Here is a 6000-nt window from a genome sequence, read left to right on the forward strand (position 1 = left end):
CGGACTCCGGAGCCTCTCCGGAGGGTCCGAAAACGCTAGAAACCGGAGTATCCGGACCAACCCAGAGACTCTAGGTTAAGGACTTAAAGCCTACTCGAGACTCTCTCGCGGAGTCTCACTCGGAGACTCCGGCCATAAACCGGACTCCGGAGTATCCGGGCTAACCTGGAGACTCCAGGTTGAGCTCTCATGCTCAAACCGAGACTCTCTGCTGGAGTCTCACTCGGAGGCTCCGACCACATACCAAACACCGGAGTATCCAGGCTAACCCGGAGACGAGCTCTCAAGCTCAAACCGAGAATCTCTGCCAAAGTCTCACCAGGAGACTCCGACCAACTGATCAGAGTCCGGAGTATCCAGGCTAACCCAGAGACTTCAGGCTCAGACAACTATTTTTTCCGGTGTCCGTGGATGATTGTGTCTCTCAACTTTTCATTCTAAAAGGATACTTTGAGCACTAAGACATCTTCAAGACTATCAACATGCATCCTTCTTGATAGTATGGCTATCCTTAACTCAAATTCAAAATAAAATGAATTAAAGCCTATTGAGTAACTACACGCCGCTTCTCTTTTCTTTTTGAGGGACGCCAACATCTCGTAACTTATCCAATGGGACTTAAAACCTATTCATGACTTCAGCAAACCCATTAGTCCCTTAATCATTTGCCATCAATTAGCTAAAACCCACATAGGGGGCCTAGATGCACTTTCACTAAACCTTTGGGACCGAACAAAAATATGCAAAGAGAAATGCTACTTGAGAAGACTCTCGAAGGAAAAGAATCAACCAACATTGTGGTGAACACTTCAATGGTCAGGGGGCATGTTAATGCTAAACCAAAAAGCCCGGAGGTTGGAAAGTGGAAGGTTAATGAAGCAAAGGGACGTGAAAAGTTGAAAAGTTTAAGCCTACTTTCAATCAATTTTTGTCCAAGTATGAGAAAAATAGGACCATCCAGACCCATGCGAATCGGCCAAATAATCTCAAGCGGTCAAGATCAACTTTGAAGCAATAAGTTCATGATCATCATCAACCAAAGGAGGATTGCGTTGCTGCTATTTACCCACCACTTGGGCCGGCACCATGGCCATGGATGCCTCCTCCGATGCCTTTTCCTCCTTGTCCAACTTGGGGCTATGATGGTATGTGGATGCATCCTCCTCCTATGCAATTTCCTCCATTTCATCCGGGATGGATAGCACCACGTGGGCCAATTTTTGATAGAATATCACGTGCTGTCCACGACCGATTGGGGCATAAAGATCGGTCTAGTAATGTTCAACATGCTAAAAATGTGAAGAAAGTACACCGGGTCAAGGAGGGTGGAGTTTCTATTCAAAATTCAGATTCTAATGTTGATAAAAAGAGAACCACTGTTGCTGATATTGTTGAGATTGGATCAATGAAAGTAGTGGCCGAAGAACTTGGTAAAGGACCGATTGTTATTAGCAATAAATCGGTCAAAGTCTAAATTTGTACCTGTTGTTGTCCATGTTGTCTCAAATGCTAATAATTATGAAGCAATTAGCAGCAAGCCGCTTTCTAAATATCTACAGCTGAGGTGGTGTCTCTCTAGCTTATCTCACAAAAAAAAGAAGAAGATTGCAATAGCTTTGCAAGCAAGAATTGATGGAACAACAAGATGAAAAATTTTAGGATGATAGTTTCAATGAAGTTAAGCCTATGCAACCTATGAAGAAAGTATGGAAACCAAAATTAAATGCAGTGACAACTCCTACAATAGCCCTTTTACCAATAACAACACCAGTGCCTATGGAAGAAGACAAGGAAGATGAGGAATTAGTTGATTATGGTGATTCGCCGGTGTGTACTAATGATGCTTCACCTACCGGAGGTATGGATGTCAACATGGTTTTTATGTTACCTTCAGAATTTCGTGCTATGAATGAACGTGAAGTGGCTCAATTGGATTTGATGCCAAAAGAAGCTATTTTTGAGAAGCCAAAGGAGGCGGATCAGTATGTTAAAGTTCATATTAATGGGAAGCCAATTTCAAGAATGCTTATTGATGGTGGAGCTACAGTAAATTTGATGCCTTATTCAATTTTTAAGAAGCTTGGTAGAGGTGATAATAAGTTAATAAATACCAATTTGATGCTCAATGGATTTGCGGGTGATTCTAATGAGGCCAAAGGTGTTATCACTATGGAATTTACTATTGGAAGCAAGACGTTATCCACCACTTTCTTTGTTGTGGAGATACAAGGAAATTATAGTGTGATTCTTGGACGCGATTGGATTCATGCAAATAATTGTGTTCCTCCTACCTTGCACCAATTTTTAATTCAATGGGTGGATGATGATGTGGAAATTATATATGAGGATACTTCAGCCTATGTTGCTTTGGCTGATGCTTCAATTGATTTGAGATATGGCAATACTAAGTGTTTATCGGGTCTTGATCTTTCTAATTATGATTTTCTTAGTGTCTCTAAGGATGGATAAGGATGGATTTATACCCGTGGTTGTAAAGCCGATTTGTGATAATCAACTCAATAATGTAATGTACCCGTGGTTGTAAAACCATTCTAAATCTTATCTCTACTCATTGATACATTACATTATTGAGCCGATTATCACAAATCGGCTTTACAACCACAGGTACAAATCCATCCTTAGAGAATAGCTACAAAAACGATTAGAGCAATATCGGTCAAATAAAAATGATATTTGTAAATCCATTAAAGATTTAGATGAGTTAGATAAGTTAGGTCAAGGTTTCTCATTGGCCGATCCATTACAAGAGGTTGATATAGGTGATGGTAATATTCCAAGGCCGACGTTTGTAAACAAAAACATGAAAGCCGATTATAAGGCTAAAGCAATCAAGTTGCTTAAAGAATATGTTGATTATTTTTCTTGGGAATATCATGAGATGTCGAGACTTGACAGAGAGTTGGTGGAACATCGGTTGCCTATTAAAGCGGGATTTAGGCCTTATAAGTAGCCACCTAGGAGAATCAATCCTAATATGTATGATCTGGTTAAAGAAGAAATAGACCGATTGTTGAAAGCTGGATTTATAAGACCTTGCAGGCATGCAGATTGGATTTCTAACATCATCCCGGTTGAGAAGAAGAATAGCGGTAAGTTGCGAGTTTGCATTTATTTTAGAGATGTAAATAAAGTTACTCCTAAAGATAAATGTCCTATACCTATAGCTGACATATTAATTAATGATGCTTTAGGATATCGAATAATTAGTTTTCTTGATGGTAATGTTGGTTATAATCAAATTTTTATGATCGAGGAAGATATGTCTAAAACAGTTTTTCGTTATCCTGGTTTTGTTGGTTTATTTGAGTGGGTGGTTATGGCATTTGGGTTGAAAAATGCCGGTACTACTTATCAAAGAGTTATGAATTTAATTTTTCATGATTTGCTTGGTGTGATATTAGAAGTATATATTAATGATATAGTTGTTAAATCGGATGGCAATGATTCTCATTTGGCCGATTTACATTTAGCTTTTGAAAGGATGTGTCGGTATGGTCTGAAAATAAATCCACTCAAATGTGCTTTTGGTGTATCGGCTAGAAAGTGTTCAGGTTTTATAATACATGAGAAAGGTATAAAGATAGATACTAGCAAAATAGAAGCTATATAAAAGGTTCAAGCACCTATATGTAAAATGAATATGCAGAAATTCTTAGGCAAGATCAATTATTTGAGAAGATTTATATCAAAATTGTTCAGTAAAATTAGTGCTTTTACACATATACTTCAGTTGAAAAAAGAGACCGAGTTCACTTGGGGGCCAAGTAGCAACTTGTATTTTATGAAATTAAGAAATATTTTTCTACTCCTCGGTGCTTCGGGCGCCTAAAACGGATTACCATTTTGGCTATATATTGATGTGGGAGAGATGTGATTGGTGCTGTTTTGGTACAAGAAATTGATGGTAAAAGATACGTAATTATTTACTTGAGCTAACGTCTCTCAGAAGCAGAGACAAGGTATGTCTTTATTGAAAAAATATGCTTATTGCTATATTATGCTTGCACAAAATTAAGGTATTATTTGCTATCTAGTACTTGTGTAGTAGCATGTCAAGCCGATGTGGTTAAATATATGTTGTAAAAGTTAATTTTAAATGGTAGAATTGGTAAATGGGCTTATGCACTTATAGAATATGATTTGGCTTATGAATCTTTGATATCTATGAAAGGCCAAATCTTGGCTAATTTTATTGTTGACCATCGGATTTATGATAAGCATGATTTAGTAGTCGGCTATATATCTATTAAACCATGGAATATTTATTTTGATAGTTCAGCTTATGGGATTGAACAAGGTGTTGGTCTTGTTTTTGTGTCACCTAGATGTGCTATTTTTTAAGCATCTTATCATGTAGAATATTTTTATACCAATAATCAAGCCAAATATGAAGCTCTTGTTATGATTATAAATTCTAAGCTCCATGGGTGTAAAGAATATAGAGGCTTTTGGTGATTCGTTCCTACTTATGCAACAAGTTTCCGGTAATTATCAATATTTTAACGGATCACTAAATAGCTATCTTGATAAGTGCCTAGACATTATTGTTGTTTTGGGTGATTTTGCTATTAAGCATGTGTCTAGAGATGATAATTTCAGAGCTAATGATTTAGCACAGTAAGCATCTGGTTATCAAGTTAATAGAGGTAAATTCTTTGTGATTGAAAGACCGATGCTTGAAAGTATTGATCATTGTATGGCCGAACGTGAATTTTTTGGTTCAGTTGTGTCTTCTTCATTGGAAGAAAATGTTAAAGGTGCTAAATTTAAAGATCGGAGGAGACCTCTCATTGATTATTTGAAGTATGTAAGCAAGAGTGTTGATAGAAAGATTCGGCGGCAAGCTTTCAAATACACATTGTTGAATGATGATTTATATCGCCGAACAGTGGATGGTGTGCACCTTAAGTTCTTAGATTCGAATCAAGCAAAAGTTGCTATGGGTGAGGTGCATAAAGACATATGTGGCACACATCAATCAGCATGTAAGATAAAGTGGTTGTTGAAAGGAGTCAGATTTTATTGGCCTACTATGCTTAATGATTGCTTCAGGTATTATAAAGGATGTGAGGCATATCAGAAATTTGGTGATATTCAATTAGTTCATACTGCTATGATGCATCCTATTATCAAACTATGGCCGTTTCGAGGTTGGACTTGGATTTCATCGACCAAATACATCCTCTATCATTTAAAGGTCATCGCTTCATCTTGGTTGCTACGAATTACTTCACTAAATGGTTTGAAGCTATTCCTCTCAAGAACATGACATATAAGGAAATAATTGACTTTATTTTGGAGCATATTGTTCATAGATTCATCATTCCACAAACTTTAACTATAGATAAAGGTATTTCATTCATGTCACATCATGTACATGAATTTGCCAAGTCATTGAAAATTAAGCTTCTTAATTCATCTTCATATTATGCTCAGGCCAATGGTCAAACCGAGTTTAGTAATAAAATTTTGATTAAGCTTATCAAGAAGAAAATAGAGGAACATCCTAGAAGATAGTATGAGGTTCTATCGGAGACTTTGTGGGTACATCATATATCTAGACATGGTGTTACTAAATTAACGATGTATGAACTTGTTTATGAACAAGAAGTTATTTTATCTATTGAAGTAAATCTTAATGCTTTAAGGTTGATCGAGCAGAATACCCTATCGGCTTTGGATTATTATGATCTAATGATGGACATAATTGATGAAATAATGGATGAACAGTTGAAGGCTTTGAGGGAGATCGAAAGAGATAAATTAAGGGTAGCCAAAACTTACAACAAGAAGTTAAAAGCAAAGTCATTTCAGAATGGAGATCTTGTGTGGAAAACTATTTTTCCTATTGAATTGAAGAAGAAAAAGTTTGGCAAATGATCTCTAAGTAGGAAAGGTCCATACAAACTTGTAGGTATCGTTCTTAAAAATTCTTATTTGCTAGAAGGTTTGCAAGGGGAGAAATTGCCTAAAGCTCTT

The sequence above is a fragment of the Phragmites australis genome, chromosome 16 (genome assembly GCF_958298935.1).
Source record: "Phragmites australis chromosome 16, lpPhrAust1.1, whole genome shotgun sequence".
In the NCBI taxonomy this organism is placed as follows: Eukaryota; Viridiplantae; Streptophyta; class Magnoliopsida; order Poales; family Poaceae; genus Phragmites; species Phragmites australis.